Genomic DNA, 22,233 nt, shown 5'->3' on the forward strand with positions numbered 1-22,233 from the left:
AAGCTAGCTGAAAACAGATGTCAACAGCAATGAAATACTAAATTCTGATCGGAATGTACCTTGCAAAGATAAATTGAATGCTGGAGGTAGAGGTGTGTTTATGGGCATAAAAAGTACAATAGTATCTAGTGAGATTAGCAGAGATTCGGAGCGTGAAATAATTTCGGTGAAAACAAGCATTAAATGTGGGTCAAACATAGTCTTCAGATGCTTTTATAGACTCCCTCGGCAGTAGATATGGTGGAACATTTGCGGGGAACTTGGAGAATATTTTGAGTAAATTTACTGGTTGTGTTACAGTTTTAGATGGATATTTTAACTTTCCAGCTATAGACTGTGGGACTCAAATCAGTAGGGCAGTTAGAAGGGACAGGGAATCATGTGAAACTGTTTTCAACGCCTTATCTGAAAATTACCTGGAGCAGTTAGTCACAGAACTCACTCGTGACGGTAATAACATAGAGATCTGTTGGTGGTAAACAGACCCAAACCTTTCAACTCAGTTAGCACAGAACAGGGAATCAGTGATCATTAGGCTGTTACAGCATCACTGAATACAGCTGTAAATAGGAATACAAAGAAAGGTAGGAAGCACCTTCTGCTTAACAAGAGTGATAAGACACGTATTTCAGATTACCTGAGCAGTTAGCATGAAAATTTCATGCCCCCCAAACAATGTTGAGTATCAAAGAACAAAGGTCAAGGGCATTGTACAATACACTTTAAGCACTTACATGCCAAGTAAAGTTGTGAGGATAGAAAAGACCCACCACAGTCTCACAGCCGTGTCAGGTAACTGCTATGAAAGCAGAGCGAGCTTCACACAAATTTAGGCAAAGCCAAAGCCTCACATACAAACAAAAATTAAATCAAGGCAAAATTAGCATAAAGAGACACATGCGTGAAGTGTTCAACAAATTCCAAAGTAAAATTCTGTTGACTGTTGGACAGAAAATCCTAAAAAGTTTCAGTCTCATGTTAGATCAGTAAGCAGACCACAGCCATCTGTCCAGATACACTCTGACCATAATGGCATTGAAACAGAGGACAACACAGAACAAGCTGAAATACTAATTGTGTTTTTCCAAAACTGTTTCACAAAGGAAGTCTGCATAGTAGTACCTCATTTAAATCATTGCATGAATAACAAAAGAGCATCTGAAATCACTCAACAGAGGGATGGCCACTGGATCTGACAGGATACCAATACAGTTCTACATAGAGTATGCGAAAGAACTTCCCCTCTTCTAGCAGCAGTGGGCCATAGGTCTCTTGTGGAACAAAGGGTTCCTGATGATGGGAAAAAAGCACAGATCATTCCTGTTTTCAAGAAGGGTTGTTGAACAAACACAAAAAACTATAGGCCTATATCTCTGACATCCGTCAGTGGTAGAATTTTAGAACATGTTTTATGCTTGCATATTATGACATTTCTGGAGACCGAAACCTCCACTGTAGAAATCAACATGGGCTCCAACAACAATGATCGTGTGGGACCTAACTTGCCCTGTTCGTCCATGAGACCCAGAAAGCAATAGATACATGAGCACAGATAGATACAATGTTCCTCAACTTCCAGAAGGCATTCAATACAGCCCCACACTGCTGCCTAATGAACAAAATATGGAATATTTGACCAACTGTGTGACTGCACTGAAGAGCTTCTACCAAACAGAAGACAGCATGTTATTCTGAATGGAAAGAAGTCTTCGGATGTAAAAGTTACTTCAGATGTACCCCATGGGTATGTTATAGGTCTGTTACTTTGCATAATACATATGAATGAAATTATAGACAACACTGGAAGATCTCTGAGGCTTTTCACAGAGGATGCTGTTGTATACAGAGAAGTTGCAATGCTTGACAATGGTAGCAAAATTCAGGAACAGCTGCAGAGGATCAATACTTGGTGCAGGGGTGGCAAGTGACCCTTAACATAAATGTAGTGTACTGAGTATAAGTAGACACAAAGACCCATTACTGGATGATTACACAATTGCAGTACCATCACCGGAAGCATTTACTTCCATAAAATATCTAGGAGTACGCGTATGGAGCTATTTAAAGTGTAACAACCACATGAAACTAATCACAAAAAAGGCAGATGCCAGACTGAGATTCGTTGGAAGAATCCTTAGGAAATATAGTCCAGCAACAAAGCAGGTAGCTTACAAAACCCATATCCAACCAGTACTCAAATACTGCTGATCAGTTTGGGATCCATTCCACACAGGATTGATAGAGGAAATAGGTACAATCCAAAGAAGAGCAGCATGGTGCATGGTCTGTTACATGTTCATTTAGTATGCATGAATGCATCATGGAGATGATCAACCAATTCCAATGGTAGTGGCAAACACTGCAAGGGAGGCAGTCTACGGTTTACTGGTAAAATTGCAAGACTGTACATTCCTAGAAGAGGAACAAATATATTGCTTCCTCCTATGTACATCTCATGAAAAGCCCATGAAGATAAAATTAGATAGATTCGAGCCCACACGGAGGCTTACCAGCAAATTGTTTTTCCCATGAACTATTTGCGATTGGAGCAGGAAAGGGAAGAAGTGACTGTGGTACACAAAGTACTCTCATCACACACAACAAAGTGGCTTGTGAAGTGTAGATGTAGATTGGAATGGCCTGCAGTATCTGATGACATGAACCCAACACGACACATGGGACCAGTTGAAATTTACAGTGTGTCACTGCAGCACACCTCCTCTTCCTGCACCTCCTCTTACACATACTGTGTGACATCTCAGGAAGGCCCTCACTGAACATTGGGACAGGTTTGAGCAGAAATATCTCAGCCACCTAGTCGACAGCATTCCAAGCAGGATCTAAGCAGATTATAATGCACATGGTGGAACAACACCGAACTGAATGTAATCCAGCAGATTTTGATTTTGCGAACATGCACCCTCACACAGTCCACATTTATTTTAGTTATTTTGTGTGACAACAAAGTTACATTTTTCTTTTCACAAGCATTATTCTTTCATTCTCTGCTCGCCTTGAATCTAAGCTCAGACACCTTTATTTTCAAGTGAGGAATCTACCCAACAAAAACTTTAATGTACATTTTTCAAGGTAGCACACACATACTGCCATCTGAGGTGCTTCTACATCCATCAATACAGTTTACACTCATGGATCCTATTTAATCCAACTACTGCTAAGGAAACAACTTTTAAGTTTCCTTTAATTTATGTCTATGGTCACAAACTTTTTGTTAACAGATTATCGGTTTCGGTCTATAATGACCATCATCAGATCTGTTTTATACAAACAAAGTCAGTGCTACTGACAACATGACTCGGGCATATGATGTTATTTATATATACTTGAGGATGCTGGTGCTGATTCTGCATTTAACATTTGACGATGCCACTATGGCCGCAGTACATTAGGACTTTGTTTTTATAAAACAGATCTGTGATGGTCATTATACACCAAAACAGGTAATCTGTTAACAAAAAATTTGTGACCATAGACGTAAATTAAAGGAAACTTATTGTATATACGGGTCATTGTTTTATTCGTGACAGCGTCACAGGTTGTGAAACAACTTTTTTAACTTCAAGAAAAGTTGCAGATAATCAGCACTTAGCAGACTATTTAGAGTCACTGGTGTATTAAGGGCAGCTAAGAATATTTTGCAAGTACTATCTAACAACAGTATAGTGAGAAAATAACAAAACAATCAACTGAAAATAACAGCTGTCATCCATGATCATTACAATAAACAGTTGATCTTTCCCATTTTTACAAATGATAATGCAAAGTCTTGGGTAGAATAAAAATACTGGAAGGAGTAACAATTACAACTTGCTGTCTAACTGAGAAATTACACAGATGATAGAACACAAACACAAGACCTAGAGAGAGAGAGAGAGAGAGAGAGAGAGAGAGAGAGAGAGACCACTTCTTACAAAATTTGTCTTGTTTGTAACTTTCTTATCAAATCTCTCATTTTATGGTTTTCCTCTGTCAGAAAGCTGAGTTCCATCAAACACATATCCCCCACACCAATACACTTCCGTCAACACACTGCCATATATTCCTCGTCAGGTGACCTATCTTTCTAATGGCATCTTCATCAGATAAAAATTTGAGTATTACTTGTGTCTAGATAGCATAAATTTATATCTTGCAAGTGCCCTGTAATTATACATGTGAATGCTTGTAACTGATGCATCAGTCATACAGTTTAAAATGTTAATCAATACATTTTTCGGTCAGTCAAAGACAGAGCCAAAGAACATAATTACAAAATTAGTAAAAATTTACTCCAAAAATTATTTACCTGTTAAAGTCAGTAATTATTAACAGAAGTTCAAAAATGTGCAAATGGTGCACAGGGTAGGAGACCAATTAAATGACCATAATTCTTCTAATTTTTCATTCATTTCTGGATGTGGTGCGAACCTGTGACATACAAACAGTTGGAGGAAAAAATAAGATATCGCAAATATGAAACCACCACTTTATTTGAACAGATAGAAAGTATAGAGCAGCGAAAAAAATTTAATTATTCCACAGTGCAATCTACACTGGTGTCCAAAATTAAAGCAACAAACAGAAACTTTGCAGGGTTGCATTTATTTTGCCACAAAATAGTACAACAGGTGATAGTAAAGTAGAAACAATGCAAAGAATACAGAATGTAATCAACTGCAACATATATAATGGTAGACAAAAATGTTATTCACTGTTTCCCAACTTAATGGATTTGCACACATATTCTGACAACTGATTAATGTGCTCAGTATGGGTTATGACCACCTCTGGCACCAATACAGCCCTGACGACGACAAGATATGCTGTGAATGATGTCATCAAACTGGGAAAGCAAGCAGGCCATGTCATGCGTGCAGTATCTCCCATTTCCAAGAAAACATCAACCACCCATGCTCTATGAGGTCAAGTGTTATCGTCCATCAATACAAAGTCTGGGCCCACAGTACCTTGCAACAACTGCACAATGGATCCCAAGATCTCCTCATGGTGTCTGACATCTGTTAAATCTTGCTGATTCACCCGTACAATTTCATAAAGAAGTGTTTGAGTGGTCAAGTGTTCCACGTGCCCTCCAAATGCGAACTTGTCTAGAATCACTCTCCAGACCACATCGGGACTCATCTGTGAAAAGAACATTGGCCCACCATTCGACCAGACAGGTGGCACATCAACAGCTCCATTCTATAGACATTCCCTTGTGTGAAGATACACCAGAGGTAAACAGGCAGCAGGTCTTTGACAATAAAGGCCACTCTGTTGAAGCCTTCTGTACACCGATTGCCTCGATACAACACATGCAGTGGATGTTGCACGGTCAGATGCCAGTTGCAGTGCAGTACTAAGGTGTCACCATTGTGCCCTTAGAGCCAAATAATGGTCCACTCTTTCTGATGTCACACATGGTCGGCCTTGTCCTGGTCTCTGGGATACAGTTTCAGTCTCTGTAAACTGTCACCTCATCTGAGAAACAGAATGATTCACATTAAGCCATTAGGCCATATCAGTTTGCTACTCTCCATCTTTCATTATTTATATGGCCCTCCACAGCAGAAAGTCTGTAGGTGTCTTCTTTGTGCCATACTGCACCGTCTGCGACTGTGCACACAGTGATTGTGGATGTGGGACTATCCTGCACACACTGCCACACTTGATAGGTGCCCTGAAGTTATTGCTGGTGTGGTTGCTCTTTGATCAGAATGCCATCTTCTGTGCAGAACATGATCTTAACGACATCAGTTGACTGTTTGTATGACTGTATCGTGAATTAGACACGGGACACGGAAGTAGCAGTTTGTTGTTTTAATTTTGGATACCAGTGTGTATACATCATCTGGACAAAACTCGCACAATATTACAAACTGAAATACTCTGTGTAATAGCTCGTAAGAAACCAAGATAACAAAATGATGAACTCTTCATGGTTAAATATCTTACGTATGGATACCATTAAATTTAATATGTAAACACAACGGAAAGAATCAGCTAGCAGGTAAGTTATAACAGGAAAATAACATCTGTTATCCATGATTATTACAATAAACTGTTGATGATAAAAATTACAACGTACACCAGAAATTAAGGAACAAAACTAAAGGCAACCAAAATATCAGTTTTGGTAGTCATGCTCTTTGCATGCATGCGCGTGTGTGTGTGTGTGTGTGTGTGTGTGTGTGTGTGTGTGTGTGTGTGAGAGAGAGAGAGAGAGAGAGAGAGAGAGAGAGAGAGAGAGAGAGAGGAGTATCTTAGTGGGGATTATAAATAATTTACTATGGAAAGAGTTTTGTCACTTGGATTTATAGTTACAACTGATCTAACAAATGTGCGGTTATGTAGTCTCAATGATATAAGAAACAAATTATTCTACAACCAAAGTCTTCCAGCAGTTAATCTCATTAATACTGTCAATTTTGCAGCCATTTGTTCTCTGTTGCTACTTGAATAATGCTATACCATATAATTCAAAAAAATCCATCTTTTGCAACTGAATTTTTTATTTGTGTCTACCAAATATGTTTCGCCATTATTCTCATTAGTGATGCACTGTACTGAATTTAAAACCTAGTTGTAGTCATTACTATTACCCTTTACAGAAAATGTTTCTTTCCAACCCAAATTCAGTATGGTGTGGCTTAATAGTAGCACTGGGTGAGCTATTTAAACTTCATCCACACTAACCATGAAAGAATTAATCAAAACTACAGTTGCTGAGTTTTACTAATGTAGTTTAAAGTTTAAAACAACAGTTATTACCAACTAAATTAGATTCACCTACCTACGAGTATATAGCAATCCTTCTGCCCTGATGACAGCAGCAGCGTGTCATGACACACAAGCACCTTCAGGGCTAGTGCGCCTCAAACTATTCACACACAATTCAAGGGCAATGGGCACTGACCTACAGGTTGATCTACACACACACACACACACACACACACACACACACACACACACACACATTGGGAAAGTACATTCCCAGGTAATTCACTGGTGAGAGACAATGACAGTCATATCAGAGGCCTCTTTCCATCCCACACAAAACATCCACATGAGAATAACCTGACCACCCACCTGAACGTTGCCCTCTTCACAAGTGGGATGCATCGCCTCACAGTGTTCTCAATGTACTCGTACCCCATCCCCAGGACGTACTAATGTGTATCACAATTCTCAAGAGTCCAGGTGATGTTTCGCCATGCTGTGAGCATCCAGTGGTAATGTTCCTATGGTAATAGTAATTTTTATGCCCTGTGCAATGTGGTAAACAAATGTCCACATGTGAAGCTCAAACTTAACATCTGAGGTCATCCATCAGTCCCCCAAACTTAGAACTACTTAAACCTAACTAACCTAAGGACATCACACACATCAATGCTCCAGGCAGGATTTCAACCTGCGACCGTGCCAGCAGTGCGGTTCCAGACTGAAGCACCTAGAACCGCTCAGCCACAGCGGCCGGCCACATGTGAAGCGGCAGTTTCTGTACCCCACAGCAAATTGTTAGTTCTGGCTGCTATAGTGGTTAACATGTTGTCTGCCATCACATTCATGAGTGAATTATTGCACTATGGTTCATCTGTCTGTTGTTAAAATTCATAATAAGTGACAGTGACGATTGTCATGAATACATTGATGACCAAATGATTGGTGTCATCAATGTTCCCCAAAGCAAGATACTCACAGTACACACTTGATCTGATGGAATGTGAAACAGCCATGGCCTACACAGCCTTGGAGATAAAGTGTCTCATTCTTCCAACACTCATGGTCTGACCTCAATGTCAATCACGCACTCGAATGTCACATCAACACAATATGCATATAACACTTTAGAGAGCTCAGTTTGCCACAGCAACAGAAGTGTTCTCTCTGGAACAGAGTTCTCACTAGTTATATTGGTCATGAGTGAATATTAATAGACCTAACTGCCGCTATGAAAGACTTATTGCAATGCAATTTGTCTGACTGGGGCCCCTGAGATATAAAGTGCAGTCGAATACTCTATCATGCCTAGTGAAGAGAGAGCAGAAGGCTACAGATTTCACACATCAGCAGCACATTTACAGTTGTACAACAGTGCATCGCTAGAGATTTTTTTGGAACTCTTCTTCATAATACTAAGATCTAACTAGTTACATAACACGGTAAGCAAGCACATTATAAACTCTCAGTCAGGTAACACTTTAAAAATTACAGTGGTCACCCTATCCAAACTTCTTAAGGACAATTTTGTTTCACAATTAGCTAAACAAGATGAGGAGGTCATACAGTTTTAATCATCACTTCAAAAATGAATTAATTAATTACATAAAAAATAAAGTCACGTAATTAACTTTTCGTTACTGTGATAAAATGGGTATGGGCTGTGATATTTAGTTTCAGCTTCTCCAGCAACTCGCTTCAGTACTGAGGCATGGGGATTTCAATGTGTACCAGCACTGAAGACATAGTGCAAACAACCAAACAAAATTCATTGTGTAAGTCTATTTTTCTACATCTGCATCTAGATACCATATGGTGCATTGCAGAGGGTACCCTGCACAACTACTACTCATTTCCTTTCCTGTTCCACTCACAGACAAAGCAAGGGAAAAATGACTGTCTATATGCCTCCATATGAGCCCTAATTTCTCATATCTTATTTTTGTGGTCCTCATGCAGAATGTATGTACAATTGTTCTGCAGTCAGCTTCAAATGCCAGTTCTCTGAACTTTCTCAGCAGTGTTCTTCGAAATGAGTGTTTTCCTCCCTCCAGGGATTCCCACTTCAGCTCCCGAAGCTTACCTGTAGCATTTGCACACTAATCGAACCTACCAGTAACAAATCCAGTAGCTCACCTCTGCACTGCTTCAATGTCTTCTTTTAATCTGACCTGGTGCGGATCCCAAATGCTCATATAGTACTCCAGAATAGTAGCATTAGCACCCTACATGTTGTCTACTTTATAGATGAACTATACTTTCCTAAAATTCTCCCAATAAACCAAAGTTAATCACCTGCCTTCCCTATCACAATCTTCACATGCTTGTTCCATTTCATATCGCTTCGCAACATTATGCCCAGATATTTAAATGACGTGACATTGTCTAGCAGGACACTACTGATGCTGTATCGTAAGAGCCAGCTACCATTCATCACACCAACTTTCTCACTGTTTTAATTAAAACTTTATAACTACCATCCACACCTAACTTCCTTTTATTCTTTCTGCAGATACAGGGTGATTCACGAAGATATGCAAATATTTTAATATGTTATTCTAAAAGTAAAACTAAAGGAAAAAGTTCATATACACATAGGTCCGCAAATGTTTAGTTATGAAATTACAGCTAATAAAAGATTTTGCCTGAAATTTAGCAACTTGACTAGTATGAAGTCATCATGAAACTGTACGAGGTTAAAGCAAAGCACGACTTCCATTTATTTTGTTGTTATTGATCTTGTGAATCTAATAAAACATGTCCCAGATGTGTATCTGTAGTAGTTTTCCAAACCATCCAGAGAAGCAAAGACATAATTTCATAAAAATTTTAATTCATTAACTGTTTGGCCCAATTTGTTTTTTAAATTCCAGACAATTGCACAAAATTTTCAACACAAGTTTTAGGGAATTTAATTTTGGAAAAATGACGGTAATAACATTAACAAAAACTGTATGTATTAATTGAAGACATAAAGTCTGTAAATGAGTCCACAATCTATTTTCACAAGTCCGTCTTGATCACACAGATTTCTTATAATTTATTACCGGTTTCGGCACACTGCTATCCTCAGATAATTAAAATATTCTGGTATGTATATACCATGTACTCACATGTTTAACTTGACGATGATTTACATCAGAATATTTTAATCATCTGAGGATGGCAGTATGCCAAAACCGGTAATAAAGTGTAAGAAATTTGTGTGATCAAGACTGACTTGTGAAACCGTATGAATGTGTCAGATAATCTGCTTTTATTAATACCATAGCACAAATGGATTTGTATTAAACAAAGCTCAGCATTAAGGAAGTTGTACAGTGTACATACAATTTCACAATACATTCACAATAAATGTTCACAAATGTCTCCACTGAGTTCAATGCATTTAGCTACACATGTATGAACAGATTTTGTTGCTCGTTTCAGTTCCACAGGGTTGTTCTTAATTTTGTCTATTGCATTCATAATGCCAAGAAGTAATGCCTCACATGTACTGACTTTGTCCTCATAAAATATGTCTTTCACCCAGCCCCATACACAAAAATCCATTCGTGTAAAAGCGGGCAATCTGGGTGGCCACAGAAGTGTAGCACCATGACCAATCCATTTCTGGGGAAAATGTTCCTTTAAATGTGTAGTAACAGTGTTGGTGAAATTTGGAGGCGCACCATCAGGTTGAAAATACATTTGCAATCACGTAGCAAGCAGAACATCTTGGAGAAAGTGGGGCATTTCTTCTTGAAGGAATTGTAAGTACATCTCGCCAGATGGATGTCCAATAAAGTGTGTGTTGATTAAACAATACCAAACATTTATGCTAAATCGCTGTTGGAAATTGCGTTGCACTGTTGCATGTGGGTTTGCTTCAGACCATACGTGCTCGTTATGTAAATTGTTTATACCATCTTGAGTAAACTGTGCCATATCAGTAAATAAAATGTATTTATGTAACCACTGATTAGTGTTTAACCAGTTGCACAACTCCAAGTGAAGGGCAGGATCTCCCAGATGTAAATGATGCACTTTTTGTTTATGGTAAGGATACATATTATTTTGTACTTCCTTACATTGTGAAATGCCTATTCGTTGAGAGATACATCATGTACTGGTAAGCGGGCTCACTTAAAGTATTGGGTGCTTGTACTAATTATGAATGCTAGGTAGAGAACCTGTCTCTCATAACATTCAAAATACTCTGCTAATGGCTCGTGCATTCAGAATACTCTGAGTTGGATAATGTAAATGATATTCATTAACTGCAGCCGTAGCATTACCATCACATTAGCCATAAATAAACACCATATCAGCGTATTCCTCCGTCGTAAATTTGAATAGCAGCCCTATTTCATAAATAATCTACAAATTACAACAGTTACTATGTGGTTTCACTTAAATACACTGTTGTTGTTATGTTCTTTCACTGAACAATACAGAAAACTAACTTGTTTCAAGGTTATGAAATGACTGAAACAACTCACTAATGGTTACCAACAATGACAAGCATTTCTATATTCTTAATGGAAAGTAAACGAATTTACTTGTATAATAATCTTTGCTTCTCTCATTGTTCTGGAAAACTATTGCAGGTATACGTCTGGGACATATTTTACTACATTCACCAGACCAGTAACAACAAAATAAATGGAAATAGTGCTTTACTTTAACCTTCATAGTAGCGAAGTTGCTAAATTTCGACAGAAATCTTTTATCAACCATAACTCCGTAACTAAACATTTGCGGACCTATGTTTATATTAACTTTTTTCTTTAGTTTTACTCGTAGAATAACATATTAAATATCTGCATATCTTTGTGAATCAACCTGTGTATGTAATTGTGCGAACTGCTGTTTTTAGTCTCTTGCCTAGAATATAGTGTGTTTTTCATTACAGTATTTATGGAGGGTCTTATGAGCCTAATCATGAAACCAATTGCTTATCCACATACGGTTGAATTGTTAATTGTGAAAACTATCATTCACGTTTCTTATATCTATTTAGGCTGGTTGAAATTTTTTCCATAGCTAAAACTCTACAAACACAAGCAATAAAGAGTATTACATATTCAACCTATTGTGAAAGTATGTAATGCTTCAATTATACTGACATTTCTGGAAATTACTTTGTTCATTAACCACCTTTGTACCTGAGATTGATAATTCACAGCTATGTAGCAGCACTCAACTTGAAGGCTCCCGATTTTAATTCTGGCGGTGGAAGAAATGTTCATTGCTAATATTTAGCAGAAAAGGGAAGGAGAGGTTATTGATCACCAGATTTTGCACCAATGCACTGTGTTAATCCACAAACCCCTCCACAGTAGCTCATGGAGTAAGTGCATGTTGGTGATGATCCATCCATCCATCAGATGGGGACATTAAGATCAATACTCCCCGTGGCACGGTTCCGGCACAGGACTTCACCCTCTTCCTGTCCTTCATCCAGACGCTGTAGAAGCATTCATCAGTCATCCATATGGCAAGAAACACAATTGACAGTTCAGACCAGAAGAAGACAATGACAACCACCACCACTAGGAGCATTCCAAGGATAGTAATTAGGGGTTCGTGCATCTGCCACCAATGCTCATTGCCTGACTATGGCACTGACTATGACTTTGTTTATTAATTTATGCTGACTCTACAGGCACTATTACAAACTGCTATCGTTCAATATAACAGCAGTAACTCACTTATGCGCAATCCTGTTTACAGCAATTATTGAACTTTCAAGGGCGGGGAAAAGGAGTGGAGACAAGAGTGACCAAAATATGGTTCAAAAGATATTCATGAGATGTATGATGTTCTTGGCCCACAGCTATCCTTCTCTACTTCCCTCCAGTCCAATTGATTTTTCTGGCTTCTGTCTGATAATCTGGTAGTCATTCTTCAGTTAGCTATCAATCTTATCACACAGTATGTCTTTTTATCTCTCAAAACCTATTAACAGTGCCTTGTCACACAGCATACTTCAATAACAATTGTATAACATACAACCACCATTTCAATACATATTTTTATGAAAATCTGCAACAGCTGACAAATTACTGACAACACAGCAAGGTTATTGTCAGCTTCTACTATAACGCCCTAATGCCATTTAGGATCAACTCCATTTGTACACAAAAACAACATACATGCACAATTGCCAACTTAATCATTTCAGCTCATTTTTAGATTTTACTTTAGAGGAACGCACAGTGTACACACTATTCTGTAAAACTGCCCTTTGCTTCTGAACTCAAAATAAAATACACAGAACCACATTCTCTTCCAGCAATAATATAAGAATAAAGCATTACAAAAGTATCCGATTCCAACCATCTACTTTGACCCATGACATCATCGATATGGCGTAAATGGCTACTTCCAGCATATACAAAATGACAACAATGACGTCACATACACATGGTAACAAACATGGACAAAAATAAAAATGATACAATAACATCTCACTCCAAAACAAAATGGAACTAACAGGACATTTGCAGAAAATTGGGAAAAATTTGTAAATTTGTGGTAAGATCTTATGGAACCAAACTGCGGAGTCATCAATCCCTAACCTTACACGCTACTTAATCTAACTTACGCTAAGGACAACACACACACCCATGCCCAACGGAGGACTCGAACACTCGACAGGGAGAGCCGTGCGGGCTGTGACAAACACATTTTAGACCACGCATCTACCCCGTGTGGCAAAGAATTGGAGTTCAGGATGGGGGCAAGCTACAACAAAAACATCGCAACATCTAAAAACAAATAACGTAAAAAAATTAAAGTACAACATTTCACCACACCATTAAACCACAGGTATCAGACATTTCCCTTGAGCTATATAGCTCAACTGCAGCTATTGATACCAAAAAACCAGCACCTACAACTCTGAAAAGTGGAACCAAACCCCAACAATTCAAAAACCCAAATATCCCATGGTCATACCCAACATATTCAGCAATAACACCGAACATCTGCAGAAACTGTGTGTCAGACATCATATCATCACCCACTTCAGAATGTAATGATACACTTGTGAAATCACTGTCATATTCACAGCTAACAAAAAAGCAACCAAAAAATTAGACTTCTTTCCGCACAACACGCACCAAACTAATCAGACCTAACAAAAACGCCAAGCACATAAGAAAAACCTTAATACCTCACTGAAAACACTTCCACAACCCACGTTACCACACCAACTACCTAAACTCAAAACCACATTAGCACGATGACAACTAAAACTCAAATGAACCCAATACTACACGTTAAACTCAGCATGTCCACATCCACCACCAGAGGGCATGATCAAGTGCAACAACACACCACCTACAAACATAATGAACTCAAAAACTCTGCACTGCAGTGGCGTCACACATCACAACACCATTATGTCACGGGTCAATGCAGACGGGTGGAATTGGACACTTCTGTTGATTCAAAAATAATGTATTATATTCAGTGATTTTTTTTTTTAAATAACTAAATAAAAATAAAAAACCTTTCTGTATGCAGTCCCAATGTGGTAATGAATGAGTTTCTTCTTCCTTTTTATCTTATTATTCTATTAACAGTGTATTTGCACTGTTGCAAAGATATTTCTTCATACCATATTTACATGTTCTTGTAATTAAACAAGTGATAGCAGCTATGTCTAACCTGGTTGCAGTGAATCTAAAACATCACAAATAGTGGGACCACAAGCACTTCGTGTATGTAATAAACACAAAATATTAGGTTATTACAAGTTGGGAATGTATTTTAAATAAATACACAAGGAAAACACAGACAATAAGAGACATTAAGTAAAAATTTAGGTCTGTAGTATACTAACTATTTATTTTTTCAGCCTGTGTGCACACTTAATGAGTAAGCATTCACTAGGTTAAAACATAATTTGGCAACCAAACAATTTTATTTTTATCCTACACTTATTCAATGACAGTAATTCCTTTATGCATTAGGTCATTATACTGACAAACAAGCCATATCCACCAGAATGTACTTATGTTGATGTGGTAATTAATTTAAGCCAAAGTAAAGACTGTTATTAAACAGTAAGACATTCCTTCAAGAGGCTGATGAACTTGAAATTACCTCTTTTTACTGGGGTACACATCTTCGTTAATAATGCTTTCTTCGATTGTGTGGTTTCTTGAAGTCATGTCTGGAGTCATCTTCAAATAATAATTTAAGTCATTTTCATATCCTTTCCTTCACATGACATACTATCTATAGCACACTCAGCTGTACAAAAAGTGATACAATAATATTGTGGAAAGTAAAATACTGATGTATTGAAGTAAGAGTTAACCGTATATAAAACAATATCTGTTTTATAATGACACCCTCATAAATAATGTGTATCTTGATGTACAACTCTAATTACTTCCCTCAGCCTACACTCTTCCAGTATTAATTTTCAGTGTAAGGTCTGCATTCTCTCTTCCATCAACAAATGTTTAAAGTCAAGTGGTTCAGTAGCAAGAGTAGCTCACGCATTAATATGCTTTTGCTCATCCCAGACTGTCATTCAAATAGTTATGGTATAAAGAGCTACCATACTGGGCATGGTGGAGGGTACCTTGTACCAATAGTAATTCCCGGGACTAGTGTAGCAGGGGATACAACCCGTCGGCTTTGGACAATGACGTCACAAGTCGCCAATCGAGACGCGATTCTTCTTAGTGTTGTAGCTCCCTTCAGTGGCTGATAAGTGTTTTTTGGCTTTAAAAAAAAAAAATCTCACGAGATAGAATAAACAGATCCACTTTATTAAGCAATCAGTAAAAAAACGAAACTGAAACATAACAGCAAAAGCGAAAATGGTAAACTGCTCTCTGGCGACTTGTGACGTCATTGTCCAAAGCCGACGGCTTGTATCCCCTGCTACACTAGACCCTAATTCCCTTTCCTGTTCCACTCACTAATGAAGCAAATGACTGCCTATATGCCTCTGTAAAAGCCCTAATTTCTCTCGTCTTCGCAGTCCTTATGTAAGATGCACATTGGTGGCAGAAGAATTGTTCTAGTGTTGCAAATAACTGTCTCTAAACTTTCTCAACAGCGCTTTTGGTAAAGAGCATCTATACATAGTCTTCTTTATGGATGACCTACACACAATCTGTAATTTTCCCAATAAACCATAGTTGACCATTTGTCTTCCCTACCACTGACCTCATGTGCTTGTTCCATTTCACATCGCTTTGCACTGTCACGCCTATACATGTGTCAAGAATACCATTAATACTCTATTCAAACATTACAGGCTGTTTCCCTACTCGTCTCCATTAACTTATACTTTTCTACATTTAGAGCAAGCTGCCATTCATTACAACAAACAGAAATTCTAAGTTGCCCTGTATTGCCCTACAGCCACACAATAACACTTTCCCATACGCTAAAGCACAATGTCATCCACAGTCACAGTCATGGATTATTGCTCACCCTATTTGACACATTGTTTATTATATGGATTACAAGAACAGCTCTGTAACTCTTCCGCAGGGGCTCTCCTGATGATGCCCTTGTACTTTTTTTATATAAAAGCCTCAACATCATGTCTCCTTTCGCTTGACTGATCATATTATATTTGCATATTACTGTCATTCTCCCCATAAAAAACTGTCTTTATTTTCAAAATTCAGGACAAGGTTGACACTGAATCTACATACTCATCTTGGAAATTACACTTAATATGCCTTAGACTCTAAGGAACTAAGCTCCCAAAACACTATTAGCAACTCTTGAAGGTAATAATATTTCAGTGTTATAAGCTCCGTTAGGGTTCACGGCCCTGTGATGTAGGTCATTAAGGCAGCATAGATACTTGATTTCAACAAGGGGTGAAAACACTAACGCATCTAAACAAAAACTACAAAAACCTAACTATCTGGACAAAAATCTGAACCTTCCACATATGCTTGTAGTGTATTAGGAATGCACCTTATTGTCCAGGTTTCTTCCCACACTGGTACCAACTAAGCTGCTACAATATAGAAAACAAAGATAACACTGTCAATGGGAATGTTTAAAAAAAAAAATTAAACTGAGATTTTACCAAGACGCACTGATGTATTCAAACATAGAGAGAGGTCCGTGTTTAAACAAAACTTAAAAACTTACACCCTTCACAGAATACATGTTTAAACACAATAAATGTGGACTGTGCACAAAGAAAAACACTAGAATCAAAGTTCATGTCATGCACATGCAAATTTGCTATTCGTGCCATATCCAAATAAACAAAGTACTTCTCTGTTATGTCTGACAGTCTCAAAAATGAGAATGTAAGGGCAAAGGACACCATTTTACAGTAATACATAAACTTGAAAACAACAAGTCCATGAAAGATTTCACCAGAAAAACCTACATGAGGTGAAGACAAGCTGAGAACATTTCCACATTGTGCAGGGGAAGACAATATCTAGGAATGTTGTTAACCCATTTACTATAAGGATACAATGAAAAATTAATCTGATAAAATGAGCTGTCCAATAGTTTCCTTTCTCCAGCAATGGTATCACTAGCATTGACAAATTGCACAATGAATAATGAGATGGGAAAAGCACTCAGTGTTTTCTTGTAAAAGAATTTTGCAGAAACTTAGTAAATGTACATCCTAATACAATTTATCTACACACTAGTAAAATACTTGCAACATCTATGTTTCAAATTACTTAATATATTCTGTAGGTAGCCATTACAAGACTAACGCTACATCGCAGTCTTCTCAGTAACACAAAAAAAGATCACTGCCATAGATGTCCATTAAATAATTAGTTCCCCACAATGCAGCCTACAACATGTAAGGCAGATAACAGGAAACATGTAGAACCACAAAACAATTGTATAAGTCCTTTATTGCTCAACTCATTCCAAGGAGCACTTCAAACTGTTCAACAAACAGAGCAAATACTCTGTTACAAGTTTTCCTCTACTTCTCAAGATAAGAACTCTGAACATACATAATGATAAAAAAAATATTGTCGAGTCCATTCCAAACTTTAATGCTTAATGTTAGAGTCAGAACACAACGTCACAGTGTGATCACTGGAGTGTATACAACTGCAGAAAGAGCTACATCCCATGTAAATGCAATCATAACACCACCATAGAGTCAGTCTCATTATCATAATGACATGAACAAATATTGATTGGCTCCATCACTTTATTTCTCAGTGAAATACAAGTGGCAATAAAAACTACACAACTCGGAAATGTGGGGGTAGTAACAACAAATGCCTTCATTATACAGTAAATTTAACAATGAACAAACTTGTAAAATTAGTAATATATACAAAACACAAATTTTCCAAACCCTCTGAAGTAATATTAAAACAGCAATGAAAACCAAATAATACTGCGCCTAGTAAATATGAAGCTGCAAATGAACAAGTGCTCTATGCCTAAAAATCTAACAACTTGAAATATACATGCATTCAGTTCGATAATGTACAAGAAATATTGCACAGATCGCAACTACAACGGGCCATAAAACAATGTCAACTGCATCTGTCCAAAACTGCACGGAAAATTATGTACATTAAAATCAAAAAGAGTACACGGTCACAAAAAAATAAATATATATAAGCAAATCACAGAAGCTTCAGTGACGCACACTAGTAACACAAAGAACTAAAACCTAAGCATAAAATAATGTGGAAACGTAGTGTTAATGATGCTGGAGGAGCACAATCACGATCGAGAAATTAAGCTCGAGAAGCTATTAACAGATACAATAAAGTGAATAAAATAACACACTATTTAACAATGTTGACTTCCTCTTTTTTTTAAAAAAAAAAAAAAAAAAAAAAAAAATGCGCAAAATTTAGCTAGCGTACCAAAACAAACAACACGAGGAACTATTTAAAATTCCGAATCAGCTTATGTTTACCTATTATTAATGAACTCTATCATTGGTACAATGACAGATCATCTGATCGGAACAACACATTTCTAATATTTGCGTGGGACAACTAAAACATATGAACAACTACATTATCCACAACTCTACGCACCACTGTCAAACTAACATGTTTATGCTAACCAAAGATTATTTCTACCAGTAACACGATAACTGAACCAAAGGGTATAGCACTCTCGTACATAAAATATATGCCAGATCAATTGGTTTTTACACTGTTACAAAAAAAAGTTTGTTGCTCATAAAGTGTGAAAAGTGCATCTTACATGAGCTTTAAGTGACTGAAATGGACTATACAAAGGCACGCACAACCAACTGCAATACATGCTTATATGTTACTGGATCAGTTCAGGCTTCTAAAATAATCCAAAGGCATAATGAAACTTTATTGAATCACAATTTGAAACAGTAGGACCACAGTACTGAAACTGGTTTAAGAGGTAGTTTACAAGAACCGAGCATATAAATACAAGTGTTTTTATACCCTGCTTGAAATACTATCGAGCGACAATGATAGTTCTGTTCTATATCCGTACCATAAACACCAATGTTGAGATAATAGCACAAAGTATAATAGCACACTGTACAACTTATTCGCCTATGGACTGCGGGAAGTGGAAAAATGTGACTGCCTTAACTCCTATATGCGCATTTCTTGTTATAGGCGATTCTCTGCCGAAAAATGTGGTAGTGCCGAATTCCACAATAGACGTTCGTCCAGGAATCAAGATCCACCAGTAGAAAAAACACTTTAACAACATATATAACTCGCAGGATAGTTCAGTAGAGACATCTCGGAAGAATTACGAAGGAATTTTCATAAAAGTAGGTACAAATTCTCTTAGAAGCAGCACTGGAGAGGAAATTGTAAGTGAAACAAGAAATTTAATTCAATCTGCCAGTAACCTCTACAAAACATCCAAAATAGTGGTGATTGGTATTATCTACAGAAGATCAGTCAGTGATAAATATATTGAGAGAAAAAACCGTGATTTAAACAAAAACTGTAAAGATCTGGGAACTGTGTTCATAAATGCGAAGAAATTCTTAAGCAATATATGTTTGGGTAAAGATGGTCTGCGTTTAAATTGGTTAGGATCCAAAATTTTTAGTTAAATGTTCGCTGATACATTTAAAATTCTGCAAAAAGGAGAAACTTGTAAGAAGTGATAGGAATGAGAAACAGTGTATGGTAACGAAAACAGCAAGGCGGAAATGATACCCAAGAAAGAGTATGCTTGAGACCATAAATAGAAAACAATGTCCCTCCATAACGCCCTTAAATATATAGGTCTAAGTGCTGACTTTTCAAGCAAAACTCATAAAGTGAGAGAATTACAAATTATTCTGTCTGAATGTAGAAATATCAAAGTTATTTGCCCCAATGAACATTGGGTTATATCTGACAACATTAAATTTCTTAATAAAATTGAAAATTTTGAATTAGATGCATTTGTAGACGAGAGAAAAGCTGTTACATCGAATTGAGGGACCTAAATCTCGTAGTAGTTTCTATTTATAGAGTCCCAAAGAAAGCTACAATTGAAGCATTTCTGGTGAAATCTTATTGGCTGCTTGAAAAACTTAGTGGAGAAAAAAGGAAAAAGATAGTAATAGCTGCTGACTTCAATATTAATATCACAGTCGAAAGCAATGACAATTCCAAATTCACTGATTTAATAAAAAAACTTTGGTTTTTTTCGTCACACTCTTCTGAGACCTAAAAAACCTTTTTATCTGTATTTACGATTCTTTTTGTATCCAGTATTTAACCCTCAACTAAAATATCTAATATTTCTCATGTAACCAACATACTATTATTTTAAATAAATATCAGCTGTCTTCATTGAAAACTATTGCAGTGCCAAATGTAGTCATTATAAAGATAAAAAATAATACATATTGAGAGAAACAGACACTTTAATCTTAAGATTGAAGGCTGTGACTGTCTTAAGAAAACTCTTCATTTCTCGTTTCAAAGCACATTTTACTCATTTTTTGTGCACATTCAAGACATGTTGCACTCCACATGGTCGAGTTGAATATTTAGTGTTCCTCTTCAATTCCAGATGGCAACAGTTAGAGGTTTTTTTTCTTTTTTCAAAAGTCGCATCAAGAGTCTGTAGTTATCGATGTTCGTCATCTGGTATACGTAGTACGTGTCTAATTGGAACACTTTTCATCTGTAGTCGGTGTGTCATATGAGGATATATTAGTGCCTTTGCTAACGATTTCATGAAATCAAGATGTTACCTCTGGAGTCTTCTTGGCAGATTGGTATAAGCGATAAGCATTTACTCTGCAGACAATATCTACTAGTGCGAAAAAAATCGCTACAGAGTATCTTCCTGTCCTTCATCTTGCAGTATAAGTTCCACATTTTTTATCCAGGGAATACACACCGCCTTCTGTATATAGAAAGAGATAATCTCTGGTTTACCACTCTCTGAATCCAGGCTCTCAGAATGATGTGTACTATAGACCAGGATTACAGTTCCCCCTTCTTCAGAACATAAGGAGCAGCGGCATCTCTTCTCTGAAGCGGTAAACAGCAGCCTGCTTCAGTGTTTTATTTGAAGAAGAAAATTATTCGGCTATCTGGTTTATTCTTCTTTAGAGTGCCCACAAATGTCAGCCCCTTCTTAAGAAGTTGTTGAACCAGTTCTATTGATCCATACCAGTTATCTGATGTCACATTTCTATGAGTTCCTTCTATTGGTTTCATCAGTCATCAACTTTAGTTGATATCTTCAGCTTTTTATCTTCATTTGATAAATTCAAACTGTCGCTCCCTCTTCCACAGTAGATGTATGCATTATAAAGATAATGAGTCCGTGCATCAGTCAGATACATTACTGATACGCCATATTTCGCAGTTTCTTTGACTTGCACACAACAAAGCTGCAACGCCCTCCGAACAATACCAGCACCCCATCCACACTAACTGTTGGCTCCAAGGTAATATATTGTTGACTGTTTTCAATTAACAGGCTAAAAATCTTTGAAATTGTTGCAGCAGGATCTTCCCTCTTTCTTTTGCCCCTATCTTCTGGGTTATCAAACCTAAGAGCAGTCTAAAGGATCAACATCGTGCTTTTTTGTCATTATACATCGGAAAACATCACGTCCTGTGCCATCATTTGAAGAGACACAGTCTAGGGACTTACTTCCTGATTTGAAAATCGCTGTATACACAAGAAGACTGACGAACGCTTTTAGTTCAGTCATGTCAGGGTCATGACGATAAGTTAATCTCGCAACAATTTTCTTCTTCAAATGACATGACGATAAGTTAATCTCACATGGTTCTCATAACTTGTTCTCATTTTTTACATTTTTGCATTATTTGTTTATGCGGTTGTTTCTGAGAGAATATTTTCACACAACAGAAGTTCCTACATGGATTCTATTTCTGGATTTTCTACCAAACTTCTAGTCAGTGGCTGAAGTCCAGTGGCTTGAACAATTATGTTATGGCCCCTTTTCCTTGCATTCAATGGAGGTTCTTCGTTCCTCCACTTAGAACACTGATTTTTCTGTAAAAATCTGTGTATGAGTCATCAGTCCTACTAATACTTACAATACTTTCA

At 37.3% G+C, this 22,233-nt stretch overlaps 1 protein-coding gene across 1 annotated transcript in view; it reads right to left on the reverse strand.

The window, feature by feature from the left end:
* LOC124723043 (E3 ubiquitin-protein ligase HERC2) overlaps nucleotides 1-15,345 on the reverse strand; it is an 819,840-nt gene extending 804,495 nt beyond the window's left edge. Inside the window, exons 1-2 of the mRNA XM_047248222.1 lie at nucleotides 14,815-15,345; nucleotides 4,307-4,428 (exon numbers count right to left, since the gene is read on the reverse strand). The gene's annotated coding sequence lies outside the window, so the exon portion shown is untranslated. The remainder of the gene's footprint in view (nucleotides 1-4,306; nucleotides 4,429-14,814) is intronic.
* Between the last annotated feature and the right edge of the window lie 6,888 nt (nucleotides 15,346-22,233).

The sequence above is a fragment of the Schistocerca piceifrons genome, chromosome X (assembly GCF_021461385.2).
Source record: "Schistocerca piceifrons isolate TAMUIC-IGC-003096 chromosome X, iqSchPice1.1, whole genome shotgun sequence".
In the NCBI taxonomy this organism is placed as follows: Eukaryota; Metazoa; Arthropoda; class Insecta; order Orthoptera; family Acrididae; genus Schistocerca; species Schistocerca piceifrons.